The following is a 15,966-nucleotide window of genomic DNA, read 5'->3' as shown; positions in this document are numbered from 1 at the left end:
ATGAAAATAATGAATGACATTTTTCTTATAATCTGTTTGCAGGCTCTCCTGAGCTTATTCCAAGGAGGGAATGGTGTTTCTTACTGGCTTCTTGTATTTTAGTGGGAGGGAAGTGATGCAGGAAAAGTGTTACAGAAGTTGTTGTTTTAATGCTCTTGTGTCAAGTTTAATTTAATTACAGGTTGGAACCTCAGTTTTACTTTGATGATAATATAGTTTTATGTTGTAACCAGGATGCTTATTGCTGTAAATTTAATCCTTTCCTGATTTAGATAGACACCACAGCCCATTCTTCTTTTAAAAATCTGCTTAGTGATTATTTTCTTTCCTTATGCTGCACAAAATAGTTTCGTTATTTTTGTAGAATTTGACTCTCTTCTGCTTCCATTTAATTCTACCCCTATTATTTTGAAACATTACACCACGACTCAATTTTAGGGGCCTATTATGTTCTAAGCACTTTACATATTACAATAGGAAAACCCTACAAGTGCAGAGGGTGGATTTGAACCCAGATCGGTTTGAGACAAAGCTTATATGCTACTATTCACTGTATAACACTGCTCTCTGCCATGTGTGTAAATTTGCTTTCCTACATTGTCAGGGGGCGAAAACTCTGTAAATTTCACACTCAGTTATTTGTGACCTAAGTTTACAGAACTGTTACCTGGAAATGGTCGCTCTGGTGGCTACTCAGCACTGGCCACGCTTTGGAAGCTGCAAGCTTTGGGGCGGGCACAGCTGCAGGACCACGGCTCGCCGTCACCTCCCCTGGTCCCTAGATGGCGCCATGGGCTCAGCGGCAGTGCCGGCCTGAAGTAACTGAGATCCGGGCAAAGTCTGGGGCAAGGGGTGGAGCAGGAGGAGGAGAGCCCTCCGGGGTTCAGATGCTCTCCCAGGCTAGCTTGGCATCGTGTGCTTCCAAAGGTGTTAGCGAGTCTTACGTCCAACGAGCCCTCATTTCATTAGAACAAAATCTGAAGCTGTACAAACTAGCAGGTTTTAAAAGATTGTACCTTTTTTTTATTCCTAGGCAAACTGTCATTTACTGTCCAGGCTAATGGTATTTGCCACACGGGCACCCCAGGTCCCTTCGACCACGAAGCACTAGCAGGTAACACTGGCTGGAATGAGGCTCGGCTGAGCACTGGGCATGTGAGTAAGGCAGGCCTACAAAACACTCCCAGCCGCAAAAATTAAAACTGAAACCACTTTTCCCAGCATTCATAGGGCAAATACTCACTGCAATACACAGGTATGTAAAACCTACACCTGAATGTTGTTCAGTTATCTGGGAAATGCAGGCTCTTCTTCCCTTCTGATGATCATCTATTCAACTCAGCTGGGCCATCTGTTTTACACTGAACGTTTTCCTGCGTCTACTCCTAAATAAAGTCGACAATATTATCTCTTTTTATCTTGAGGGAGATTAGATAAAAATCATTTAGTCATTGTTTTAAAAAATACTTAGCATAGTATTAGATGTCAATAATTTCTATTGCATACTGGAAGTAAGATTTTATTACTAATTAAAAATACTCATAAAATAGACTATAGCCTTTTTATTCATACAAAATCAATGATAGGCACCAATCATCAAGAATAAAAAAGATGTTATTTTGGGAATTTTTATACTAGTTTGGCAAAAATACCTTTTGTTTATTTTCTTTTCTATCCCCTCCATTTAACTAAGAACTAAGACTACAGCTGGTCTGTATCCCCAGTACTTAAACACAGAAGCTGGTACATACTTAATAACTGTTAAATAAAAGACATAAAGAGTTCTTTTAGAAATCGTTAAGTGTACCTGTACCCTACCATGTCTCTAAAATGATGAAAAACACGTAATACATAAATCATATTGAAAATATTTAGCCATTTCATTACCTAACCAAGAAAACAGACAATCTGCTTCAATTATAATGTAATTCTTTTTATGCAGTTCATAAAAATTAACTTTGGCAATGGGACTTAAGTACACCAAGGTCACGGTACTGTAAGCCCTTGGAGAAGGCAAAGAGGGCCGAAGAACAGACAAAGTGGCAAGTATTACTGCCAATGACTCTGACAGCTTATTGGAAGATGTTATTCTGGGAACAGAATTACAGGATCCTCTAAAAACCGGGAAGTCAACTTAAAAGACCCAAAGTGTATAGGAAAGGGAGGTTCTGAAATATGGAAATGAACAGTGAAAAGGAGCACTTCTCAAATGTACTGGTCTCCGGTACATTTTATAAAACGACTGAGGAGAAACTCAAAAAGCTTTTGTTTATGCGGGCTGTATCTACTGATATTTACTACAGTAGATATAGAACAAAATTTTAAAAATGTTACCTTACTAGAAAAATAATAAATCTATTACATGCCAATATAATTAACATATTTTTTTAATGAAAAAGCTACGTTTTCTACAAGGGAAAACTCAGTAAGAAGAGTGGCACTCTTTTACATTTTTATGACTCTCTAATATCTGGATTAACAGAAGCAGAAGCAGCTGAGTTCTTATATCTGCTTCTGCACTCAAGCTGTTGTGCTACCACATGGCATGTAGCCTCTAGAAAACTCCACCGTACATCTACTGGAGTATGATAGCGGAAAGGTCAATATTGGTCTAGCATCATTTTGAAAATAGTTTTGACCTCAATGACCCCCCAGAAGGGTCTTAGGATCTCCAGGAGTTCCAGACCTGTTGGCACAGAGGTTAAAATTTAGGTTCTGGATTCAGAGGTGCTGGGTCTAATCCCAGCTCTTCCTATTAGCTTTGCAAACTAACTTCTCTGGGGCTCAATTTCCTCACCTGCAAAGTGCAGATTAACGGTAGCACTGACCTCGGAAGAACTGCTGTATGAATTAAATGAGATGCTCCAGACCAAGACCGTGGCCTAGCAGATAATAAGTTTAAATAATAATAAAATAGCTAACATTAGAAAATGTGTTGCTTTACAAGAGGCACGGGCCCCTTCCCATGTAACACGTGCTAAGTTCAGCCATTTTACCAATGCGACACTAATGTCCAGCGTAATTGGGAACACATCTGGAACATAGGAGATGCTCAAATGTTTGCGAGGAAATTGCTGAGTGAAGGACAAATGGCTGCCCACACACAACGGCTGTGCTCACATTCCAACAGTAACACAACTCCTCTTTGTTCTGAAATGGTATGAGGATGGGTACTGAGGGCCAAGGAAGCTCATGTCTAAACAGTTAACCTTTGGTACTAGAAGCCAAGGAAGACACGCGTGATCACGTGCAGGGGTGAGGAATCGGCAGTGCCTGTGTAAGTGAGGAGAATGACTATTCAGTGACACCTCTTCAGACCCACTGCAAACCTGCGGTCTGGCTGGGCCGCCGCGGGAACTACGTTGTACACATGCCGTGTGCGAAGGTGGGAAGAGGGAGAGGAAACCCGCTTTCATCAGGTGTCTCCTGTGTGCCAGCCACACGTTTGAGAAGAAGGGAGCTTTAGCCCCAAGGTACAAACGGAAACGAAAAGTTAGGCAGGTTACTTCCAAAACATATTAACAGCATTTAACTTTAATGGAAAATTACTTCAAAAACTAATAAAAATAACATAACAAACATAAATATAGCTAAAAATGCACAGTTCTACATTTGAACGATTATCTTTATAGTAATTTGAAATGCTTTAAAATAGTAACATTCCCTTGACTTAAACTGACAATTATTATTTTTAGTTTTATTTGATTAACACACATTCCATTAAGTTTTTCCAAAATAAGTGAAATTCTGTCAGCCACTTTTCTGGTATTATTTGAGTTGAGTGAAATATTGGATAGGAAAAAAAGTGTAAGACACAAAAAACACCTACATGATTGCACCTGAACCCGAATCTTTTATTTATTTACTTAATGTGCAAGGAACTTTTATTTTTAAGCAAGACGGTTCTTTTTTTTTAAATGTCCCATTGCTTATGCTATTAGTTTTCCCGTCTCCCACCTTTGCTCCCCTCCACCCAGCCCACCTTCCACTTCCATAGTCACTTGAATCTTTTAAACTTACGGCTTACAAAATTTCTATCTCCAAAAGTAAAAAATGAATACTTTGCCATGCCAACTTTACTTTTTAATCACACAGTGAGAAGATGAGTAAATTGTAATATCCATCACCAATAAGCTCTCTCTGAGTAAGTATCAATTGACTTTGACCATAATTGATAACCTAAGCCAATAGTACATTCTGTTACAATTCCAGGTTCAGAAGGTTAATTATGGCCCGGCCACAGGCTCATCCGGAAACCTGAAACTGATTGCTACGTGCCTGCTTAATGAAGATGTACTGCGTGTATTAGAGACGCACGCTGATAAGTGATCGGAACCTCCAGCATCCGCGTAGCAAGCATTAACCTTCGCCACGTCAATTTAACTGTCATTCTCACAGTTTATATCCCATCAGGTCCTTTTATTCTATGAGAAAGATCATGTCTGATAACTGTATTTCCTTTGCAAAGTCAAGATTTCCCTTTTCATTCTAATGAATACAGAAATCAATAATGGTAAGTCAATTCAAACTATGTTATGAATTAACAATACCCAGGAAAGTTAAGAAGAGATTAGAGTGATGATGAGAGTTATCATTTGTCACCAAAATCTTTAATTTGCGTGTAGATTTACTGCCCCTGTGCACAGGGTATTAGAAAAAATCAGCATCTTTTCTTTCCAAGAGGCACTGACCCGTCCCCTTATTTACAGGCCAAGAAAAGAAAACGGCAGGTTGACTATGAGCATCTGCTCACAAATACAGCCAGCTCAGCTTCATGGCTTGCACCGACACTCACTGCCAGCCTGAGGACGAAGAACCAGTATGTTCTATAACAGGGCTGTAGGGACTAAGATACCTTCAACAGAGCACAATCTCTGAACAGATCATGTGACAACAATTAGCAAGAAAACCACTTCTCTGAGGGTAGGCGACAGAGAAGCAGGGCGGGGCGATAAGATGCGCCTTAGACCACGAGGTTGGTGGGGTGACGGCGGTGGTCTTTACTACGTGTGAGGCTTTTTAACGAAACACTGAGCTGCTCTACCTGGGAGACAAGAACAATAATCCCTGTTTGCTTTGTCTCACAAACACAAGTTTTCACCCATGGCTCTACAAGAGAATCACATCAAACCTAAAAACAAAAGAAGAAAGACAACTGTGTCCTACACAAGAAGTTCTGATTTAATTGGTTTAGGGTAGGGTCCAGGCCCAGAGAGGTATCTTTTTGTTGGTGGTTGTTCAGAAAAACTTCTTGTAATTTTACTTCTTAAACTTTTTACCATGGAAATCTTTGAACAATATACAGACATACCGTGACTACTTTAATGAGCCCCAGGTACCCATTACCAAGCTGTAATGATTATCAATATTTTGCCACTCATGTATCATCTATTCCCACCTCTCAACATTTAAAAATTTCTGTTTTAGTATTTTACAGCAAATCCACACTGGAATTTAAAAAAATTCCCCATGTGATTGTATTGTACAATCAGTATTAAGAACCACATGATAATTTTGAAAATATTTTCCAAATAATAATAAAAACAAAGCCATACCCAGATGGATTATTAGGTTCAAGCATTTTTACTGAAACTGAGTAATCAAGTCATTTGAATAAAATAGTTTAGTGAACACCATTTCAATGGTTTTCTTCCCTGGAACTGACTAGTTCTTTCACAAAACAGACGCTCCAAGGCCACAGCAGAAAAATCTCATTTCCCCCTTCGCGCCCAATATTTTCATCTTAACGACCCCTTCTTACAGTTCCCCAAATGTGTTACTTCCTCAACCTAGAAAAATGTATCCCCCCCAGCCCCTCACGCGCAGCTGCCTGCCAACCTCCTATTGGGCCTCGAAGCCCAAAACAGATATCACCATTACGAATTCTCCCGGCTCCTCTGTCCCGTCTGTCCTGCTCTCCTCGGGCCCGAGGGAGGCGGCCCCCCATGGCTGACACAGCCCTGCCTTCCCCTCAGTCACAGCTCTATCTCCCCTTTCTTGTCAGTCTCACCACTAAATACAAGATTCTTTTTATTTATTTTTAATAGCCATCATTTTCTGAAATAATTTTTTTATTTCTTGATTACAGTTCACATTCTTTTTTAACATTTTTTAAAAAATTTATTGATTTAGAGAGAGTTTGGAAAGCGAACAGAGAGAGAGAGAGAGAGAGAGAGAGAGAGAGAGATCAATATGTTGTTCCACTTATTTATTCACTGGTTGATTCTTGTATGTGCCCTGACTGGGGATTGAACCTGCAACTTTGATGCACTGGGATGATGCTCTAAACAACTGAGCTACCCAGTCAGGGCCTACAGTTGACATTTCTAGGGGCAATGATGAATTCACAACAGGTCTGGTCCATGATAGGTATTCAATATACTTAAGTCTTCAAAAACATAGGTCAGCCCCTTTCTCTAGGACCCTAGTGAGATATGCTCAGCAGTTTGTACACTTAGATAGCTTACAAATGTGCAGAACAATTCATCCCTTGCGGCTGCACCTCAACTGGCTGTCTAAAGGTCAATAAGCCCAAGTGGTGACTGCTTAAAAAATAAAATACAGAGAAATATAAGAATGGATAGCGAATTCTAATCACATTTTCCCCAACAACATCCCCAACCTCAGAACAGCCTGCTGCCAAGAATCATGGTTTCTGTGTTAGACTAACATCGGGTGACTGACTATAAAAATTACGCACAAGTGTTTTTTTTTTTTTTATTCAAAGATATACAATAGAGGCACATTTTCAAATAAAGAAAATCTTCTCCAAGTTTTAAAGGCACAAAATGCTAAAAAGCAAAGTGTGTGAACCTATACTATTATACATAATACATGACGACCACTTATTATAAACACGTCCCCTGTGATTTTCCCCAATGATTTTTCTTGGGGTAAGAACAGTTGTAATAATAACAGCAATGACTGCCACCGCCACAACAATGACAGAAGCATCTAATTCTTAATGAGCAGTTTAATGTGTCAGTTATCACAAGGCGATTACGGCAATCCTCACACCACCCCTAAAAGTAGGTGTTATTATCCACACTTATAATGAAATTGAAGTTTAGAGAGCTAAAGAACTCGCCTGAAAGAGAGAGAGCAGGTGATGATGTAACTTTTTCCCCCATCAGATCAACCCTGTTGATCAAACTAATATATTAGCCAGTTTTTTGTCTGATGCATTGGAAAGAAAAAAAAAAATAGAGAGACAGTAAATAGCAGTACAGGGACTTCATTGGTCTAACTAACATAGTTCTGGAGGAAAGAACTAAAGAGAGAAAAACTAAAAAAGGAGCTAAAATGATTCAGGGTTTTTCCCCTGCACTGGTTACCCAGGGCTTGGAACAATTTCAGCACTGGATTTAGAAAATTACTAGGGGAAATTTCTTCAGTAGCTCCTTAAAGCAGAAAGTAATAAATTCTTTTATAAAACCTCAGTTTATAAAATAAGACATGAAGTCAAGAATCAGAAACTTTAATTACATGAGCACAATTAATGTTTTATAACATTATCCAAAACCGTAACTCCTTTCGTACTAGGGCACGAATTTCTGAAAGTTCTACCACATACTTAGGATTTTCACTAAGATCTTAGAAATGACCCATAAATACATTATCCTCTTTCCTCTTCTCCACCCACAACATCCTTTTTTCTGGATAAACTAGCCTTTCAGGTAGACATCGATCTTTTAAAAAGTAAGAACTGAGCCTCTTCTTTTACAGATGGAAAATTCAGGCCCTATCCTGCTTACATTACTTTCCTAAAGTTACTCTTTTCTTGTAAGGTGCAACACTTCCTCCTAGTAATTGTAACTGCAGAACCAGCTCGGAATGGTCCTGTCCTGTTTCTAAGAAGACACCGAGGTGCTCTGCAGGGACAACAGACCCGAACTGCAAGCCCCACAGCCGAAGCCTGCACAGAGGAGAGAATGCCGACCCTCGGCTGCACCTGGAACCAAAGCGTCCCCTGGCTCACGGGACCAAAGGGCCGGGACATAACTGCAATTTGAACAGAACCCTCTCAGAAGCAAGGACCTGTTGAGCTGGCAGACCTGGGCCTGGAGCTCCTCACCGTACCTCACTGTACCGGCCAAGCCCCGAAGCTCCCCATCAAAGCCGCCCCGCCGGGTCCGCACACCAGCCCACGCCCCCAACCCCTAAGCGCCCTCCCTGGCATTATATGAACTACTCAGCGAGAACGGATTCGGAATTCACACAGCTGACCTTACTAGAGATGAACAGATCCTAAAAAAATAAAAGGGGAAAGTAAAATGAAATGGAATTATCGTAAGGAAAAGGAACGTGGGGCAGAATGCAGAAAACCGAGTGTGAGCCTGACTCAGGCAGGAGCGCCGACCAGATCAGGGCCGCACAAAGCGAAGACACTCCTCCCGGGGGAGCTGCAGGTACTGCCACGGACCAAGACTGGCCAGAGAGTATAAACTCCCACAGTTCCTCTGCGTGTAGCGAGCACAATTCGGAAAGAGCAGAAGAAGAAGTGTTAGAAGACAGGCTTAGACAGGAAAGGTTAGAAGGTAAGAGCCTACGGGATCTGACGAAGCACTTGTACCCTCAGAGGCCCAGACAGCGTCTATGGTTATTCAAAGGGTCCATGTCTAAGGAATGTCAGTATTCAGGGGATCTGCAAAGGTACAAGCTCACCTTAAGTGCACAGATCGTTATATAAAGATGGTACTGATGATGGTGGCAATAATAACGAGAACAACAGAAATAACAGGCTTGATTTACAGAAGAGTTTATAAAATGCCAGCACTTGGGACTTTATTTTGGAGACATAATCACTAATCCTCACAATAACTCTGTGGTGAAGGCACGATGGGCCCATTTTTGCTAGAGAAAAATGGAACAGCGGTTAGTCCATCTGGTACTCGGTTGCCGAAGGCAGCAATCTCTCATCACCTAACATATGCAATTAAAAACAACACACATGTTGGCTATCACCATCGAGATGGGCACCTGATTACTATTATTTTCCATTAAATAAAAAACCACAAGGCCTGGCACCAGAGTGAGCTGGTTCTTCCATTCCTTGGTCTGGTGCAGAACTGCCTGCAGAGTTAACACGTGCCAAGCAACACTGTACACTGGTGAGTTACACTTTCAGGGCCACGGGCTCCAAGCCCTTTACAACAGTTTTTCACACCTAGTGATTATTTTTAACAATATCCTTTTTAAACGAAATTAACGTTGGCTGCCAGTATGGAGCATCTTACCGTGGTCTGGTACTGTAGTTAGCGCTGTATGTATGTTACCTCCGTTAGTGGGGATCCAGGTCTACATGATCACAAAACCGTGGACCTTTCTGACTCATCACCTGGGCTCTAGCCCAGCTTTGGTTCAGTCTGCGTTACCCCACTGCCCAAGCGCCATGGGACTGAGGCACACAGGGCGTTAGTGCTGCAAGGGAAAGGGGACGTGGCACACACACACTTAATCTGATCACATTACTACACTGCATAAAAACTAAACTAAAAACAACCAGTGAACTCCTTTGGTCATTTTAAAAAGACAGAACTGCTTAGGGTTCATGAAAATTATAGCAGCAATTACGATTAATTTTTTTCCTTTGTCTCTGAAATAATATAACACACAGTGACTATTAGCAGGTTCTTTTCCCAAAGTTCCCTTCTTACATAAACTATCACACACAACTGGTTTGCGATGTTTTTTCTTGTAGAAAGGGGTTACTACAAAGGCAGTGATTATTTTTTCAGTAATGATTCAGCTATTACATGTGTGTGGTTTGGTATCATCACCTGCTTAGTAAACATAATCAACTAGTATGTGCTAAAGAGTAATAAACTCTAGAAGGAAACAAAAAATTATTCAGGTAATACTCTGACTTCAAGTAGCTCATAGTCCAGAAAGGACAAGTCACATGTTACCTTGTATTGTCTATGATACAAGAAAAATAAATGTGTTTCTATCTTTATAACAATTTTGGGGACTAAGCTACAGTTGCAGGGACTTAAGATGGTGAAAACAGGGGAGTAGGAAGCTGACTTTACGATACACTTTTCCTCCCACAAATTCAAAGACAGGAGTTATTAGTAGGCATTCACTAAATGCCAAGCACAGAGTTTAAGGCCCAGAGATCAAAAGTAAGAACCAATTCTTCTAAGAACGGAAGAAGCGCCTGTGTGAACAGGTTCTCTGAACAATGCTTCTATGCAGGTAAAAACAAGCTGAGCTTCCAAGGGATGAACTTCAGAATAATCATTTTACTATGATGTGAAAAGTTTCTTGGCAAAAACAAATGTTAAGTGATAGACACTGTCAAGCTCTTTCGGTTGAGAATTTCTCCAGCTAGATAGACTTTAGCACTAATCCAGCGTAAGCCCTCATTTCATAAGTAAAACCTTAACAGGGTAATGTCACACAGTTAACTGAAGGTAGAGCCTTGTACCTGGTTTATCCTAATAGTGGGAGAGAAGTTTCAGCAAATCCCTTCTATCTTCGTTTAGTATAACGACACTATTATGAAAGGTGACTATTTATTATGGAAGTCAATAGGTCATTAGAGATCATCAGCCACAGAGTGAGAACATTTTTGTTGTAAGAGCCATTGCAACAGGCTATGCAGTCATAGATCATTTTGGCGAAGTATTTTTTGATCTTCCACGTAATTTGAAGTAGCACTCAATATATTATTGGGAGTTCACTAAATGCCAAACGCAGAGCTTCAGGTCTAGAGATCAAAGGTAAATGAGAATTCTCTGACCTTAAGAAGCTACTGATGGTGTGCAGGGCAGACATGTAACTGTGGATATAACTGCTGCAGGAAAAGAATGCACAAGGAGCCATGAAAAGAAAAAAAGTAATACCAGTTTTGAGGAAAATAACTTCTGTTTTGGTATTAAGTCATTTAATAAGGCATAAAACTTATTTCACATAACTTAAGAATGAAGTATTCAAATTTAGACTTTGCCAAGAAAATAGGAAACTTACGTGTTCTTTAAAATGAACAAAAGTTTGTAGGTTTGTAGGTAGGACCAAGAGAGACACTGATCATAGTCTACCATACTTAACATTAAGTAAGATTTTGGTGCAAACATACTTTTTGCTTTAATATAATTTTTTAAGGTATTAAATCGTTTTCCCACTGACTTCCATTCATTTAAATCATGTTCTTGGGTAAAACTTTGAGTCCCCAAAATAGAAGTTAATAAAATGAACCAGTACAGGTCACCTGATCAAAAAAAAAAAAAAAAAAAAAAAAATTAAACATTAAAACCTATAGTAATCAGTGTAAAGTATGAGAATTAACAAGGAAATGACTTTACATTTAACAAGATTAATAGTTGAAAGACAAATAAGAAATGGTACTGGACTAAACAGAACACTCTGCACTGAAAAGACCTCTCCATTTGTCTAGTCTGTAACCCCCATCATGTTCGGGAAGCTCTTGTCTTTTTTAAATACACATGTTTACTCAATAACAAAGGCAAGGATGAAAACCGTGAAAGAGTAAGTCAGTAAGTGAATAAATAAACTCAGCAATACGTTGTTTTAGAAGTTATATTCCGTCCCACCCAAAGTGTTGTTATGTAAGAGAGATTATACAGCAAACCCAGGTAACAAAAACTCGTCCTAGCAAGATACCAAAATAAATTATTGTCTGACTAAGCAGCAATTATTTAGGAGTTCAAATGCCTTCATATATGTTAATTCAAATAATTTTCACCATAATCGTGTTTAGTAGGTACTATTTTTGCCATTTTGGAGATGAGCGAACTGGGACTCACAAAGTTACATGAATGTGACCAGTAAACAAGGAGGAGGAGGCGGACTGGAGTGGAGGGCTCCTGATGTCTGCTGTGCCCCCTGTGGAGGCCCCGAGTGGGTGTAAATCTGAGCGAAGGGGAGCCAAGACCACACCCCCGACTCTGAGACGCGCGTGTTTCTCACAGTTTGGCCTCTCCTGAGACCGCCTGAGAACCAGCCTTCCCTCACAGGCACAAAACTATTCCCCACAAGCGTGGCAGTGAACTGCCCAACCAAACTGATCAATTTCCTCCTTTATCAAACACAAAATCGCCATGTGCCTGAAAACGTTAGGTCCCCAGAGAACACAAGAAAGCAGCTGATCAAGTGCAGCTTGACTGCCACCTTTTTAGACTGTCTGGAGTAACAGTGTTTTATGTTTTTTTTAAGGTATATTTTATTGATTATGCCATTACAGTTGTCCAATTTTTCCCCCTTCGCCCTCCTCCACCCGGCACCCTCTTGACTCTAGTGACCCCCCCCACCCCCGCCCTTAGCTCAGGTCCATGGGAAACAAAGGTAAGTCACTCTGCCAGCTCACCAAGATAGTACTACCAGTTCAGAGAAGGCCATTAGATATTAGAAAAAGAGCCGTTTTTAAGGGGCAAAGGAAGTACATTTTAAAATGTTGAAGTAAAAATTACTTTTAAAGATTGTTTTACTTAAAAGTATGTGGTAGAAAAAGATGACATCAAACCGAAGTCCTAAACAAGTTACATAACTTTTGAGTCAGGAGGGTCATTGGGACTTTTACTTCATTTCAGTTTCTAAATAAGGAAATGGAGAATTATGGAAGTGACTCTTCCGTGACATTAATAAAGGCAAGAATGCACATTTCATCTGACAGTATTTACACTCAGCATATCTAACCTGTATTACAATAAATCAGTAAAGAGCTATTTTATCCTTTCTTTTGAATTTGCTATTAATTAACTAAAGTAATGCATCCTGAGGTCTAAATTCACATCAAATCAGGTTTGATGTGAAATTTTTTATTTACCAAGTATATGGTTCATGATTACTAATTACCAAAAAACCGAGTTTGTATTCTTAGTTTGAGTTAGAAATAATATTTCCAAATTAAAAAATAAATACCTTACTTTCTCCAGGGTTAACAGCTGCACAATGATATGTATGAATTAGCTGAACACTTGGAGAGTCAACTGTTCTGTAATGGCAAGTTTTCCATGTTTTCAAGTATCTAGAAGTATTTTTTACAGTAAAATCCGTAATTCTACACCTTGAAACAAAGGACACTGCATGACATGTTTGGTTAATATTTGAACAGATGCATCAGATTCAGCTTATTGTGAACATACTGCTGAATGCTGTATCAGGCTACCATCTTATAAATCATTCATGAAAAAACAAATCCCATATCCCTTTATTCAATGACCATGGTGTAGCTCTTATCCTCTTATTAAGTGATATGGAGATCTGTCAGTTCCGTCAGTTTCACTGACGGGTGGAAAGAGGAAAGAAAGAAAATAAGAGCTGCCACCACCACTAACGAATGTCAAAGGCGAGAGCGTCTATTCCGTGCCCGTCCTCGGAGGCGCAGTTGGAGGAATGGTAAGAGCATAAGCTTCAGACTTTATGGACCAGTTTTAAATACCGGTTATATCACCAATTAGATGCCCTCGGACCGAGGCGCTGGGCCTCAAGGTCATCTGTGACACGGAGTCATAGCATCTGCCTTAAAATATCCCCCAGTCGGTGGCCAGGACAGCGGAGGCGCTCAATAAATAACTGCCACGACTGCGCCGAGGAGGAAGTCTGCCGTACAAATTACACGCAGACAAAAACAGAGCGGTGAGAAATGGCCCTCTCTTTTCATACACAAATGCCCCAAAAGGCTCTATGTTGCCACGGGCAGTCATGTACCATTTCTTCCTTATAATAATGACGGAGTGCTGTATGCAGAACGTCCTATTTGCAGCTGTGATTCATCGTGTGCACGGAGAAAACTGCTGACCCGCTGAGAAGATATTTTCCCGTAAAAGGTTGAAGTCCTTAAGCAGCAAAAAACACCAACGTCCATCATCTTTAAACCCTATTGATTTCTGGTGAAGATTTAAAAGGCTGTTTACTTATTTCCCATCATTTCTGTCAGAGCTGTAACAGTTCTCTTCCCACTGAATAAACCTCTCATGATCCTCCTGGTGATTAAGGTCAGACAAAATGTCAAACTCCTAATGCTAAGTGCTTTCACATTAAAAATTCATATCAAATCACCAAGTAAAATCCAAACAAGAAGTCAGACATGTAAACAGTTCACAAAAAAAGGGCTGCAGTGACCATTACAGAGGATGGGCGTAGTGCGGATGTGAAAAAAAGGGGCTGGCGACAGGTCAGAGCACTGCCCCGCTTCCTCCCGTCCTCGCTGTCATCTCCTATTTATTTTAGAATTAGTAGGCATACTGGACTTAAGGGTGTGTGTGTGTGTGTGTGTGTGAGAGAGAGAGAGAGAGAGAGAGAGAGAGAGAGCAGAAAAAGGAGGAGGAGGAGCAGAGGAGGTTGGGGGAGGGAGAGGTGAGTGAGGGGAGGAGAGGAAAGAAGGGGAGGGAGGGAAGGGGAGGAGGAGGAGGAGAGCGAGGAGGAGGAGGAGATCAAGAGAGAAGAAGAACGAAGAAGGGGGAGGGGGACAGGGTGAAAAGAGAGAGGGAGGGAGGGGGAGAGAGCAGGAGAGGAAGAGAGAGGAAATATCACCAGTATCACTTCAAATCCTTAGCCGCCATTGGGCCCTGCAAGTCCAGCAGGAAATAATCATTGCTGGATCTTCGTGTTGGTCATGGCTGGATCGCTGGATCCAGGGGCTAAAGAAACACCATCAGGATCTGTCTCTTTCCATCTCTCAGTATTTCATTCACACTCAAGCTGGCGTTCTGAACATAGTTGCTCTTAACAGGTCTAAGACTTCTTTTCCCAGCTACAAATTCACTGGAAAGAGAACTCCTCTTTCCAAATAGCTTAAACAGGTCTCAGAAATTAAATCCCACTGACCTGGACTTGGCTTGGTTCATATTAAACCAATAACGGAAGCCAGGAAATAGGGTCAGTTCCCTATGGACTAGAAGTAGCAGGGACAGTATAGAATATACTTGATAACAGAAATCTGCATGTAACTATAAACAGAAGCATGAGCAACAAAAAGACAAATAGATAAGTTGGACATTTACTAAATTCAGAATCTTTGTACTTCAAAGAACATCATCAAAAAGTGAAAGACGACCCACAGGAGGGGAGAAAACATTTGCAAATCATGTATCTGATAAGGGTTTAGCATCAAGACTATATAAACAATTCTTATAGCTTAGTAAGAAAAAGACAAACCACCCAATTAAAAATGGGTATAAGACTGAAATAGATACCGCTTCAAAGAAGATATACAAGCGCATGATAATATGATCAACATCATTTGTCATTCAGGAAATGCAAATCAAAACCACAATGAGGAATTACTTTATACGCACTACCCAGCCATTTCATTTCTAGGAGCTACTGGAAGAATATACATGCAGAAAGATTCGCACACAAATGGTTACTGCGTCTATGTTGGAGGCAGGCTCAACAAAGCATGGTGCAGCCATAAAATTACAACGGAGACTACTGAATAGCGGCAAAAACCAAAGTCTAGTTACGATGGGGTACTATGAAAAATAGACTAACCTTCCCTATGGGCAGATCGTTTATATTAATTGGACAAACTGATATTACTGTTGCTATGTTCAATCTGGGGAGGGGCAGATAGAAAACAATTTATTGATATTACTGAAACATGGATGACTCTCAAAGGCATTACCCTGAGTGAAAGCCCGTTTCAAAAGGTCAAGTACTATGAGATTCCATTTATATGACATTCCAGAAACAGGCAAAACTATAGTGAGTAGGAAGAGATCAGGGGCTGCCAGGGGTTAGGAATAGGGGAAGGCATGGCAAAGTGGAAAAAGGTATTTTTTAGGTGACAGAACTACTTTGCACCCTGATAGCAGTAGTGGTTATATAGGTTAAAACTCATAGAATTGTATACCCCCCCTCAAAAAAACTGAACAAACATTAAAAAGTGATTTTTATTGCATGTTTTTTTAAAGAACAAGGTTTTAGATTGCATACTCTTTGGAGGTTATTTTGCTTTTCCTCTAGAAAAACTAAGTTAGAATTTCATACAAACACACACAC

At 40.3% G+C, this 15,966-nt stretch overlaps 1 protein-coding gene and 1 non-coding gene across 2 annotated transcripts in view; one reads left to right on the top strand and one right to left on the bottom strand.

Moving 5' to 3' along the window:
* The window catches only part of RANBP17 (RAN binding protein 17), a 223,965-nt gene that overhangs the window by 118,067 nt on the left and 89,932 nt on the right, over positions 1-15,966 (bottom strand). The gene's annotated exons all lie outside the window — the stretch shown is intronic.
* LOC150000998 (small nucleolar SNORD12/SNORD106) lies at positions 7,096-7,189 on the top strand. The gene has a single exon (XR_016513863.1). It is a non-coding gene; the product is annotated as a small nucleolar SNORD12/SNORD106 (small nucleolar RNA).

The sequence above is a fragment of the Furipterus horrens genome, unplaced genomic scaffold (genome assembly GCF_987537825.1).
Source record: "Furipterus horrens unplaced genomic scaffold, mFurHor1.1.pri manual_scaffold_10, whole genome shotgun sequence".
Lineage (NCBI taxonomy): Eukaryota > Metazoa > Chordata > Mammalia > Chiroptera > Furipteridae > Furipterus > Furipterus horrens.
The sequence above is the reverse complement of the archived record's forward strand: the minus strand, read 5'-3'. Positions and strand labels throughout refer to the sequence as shown.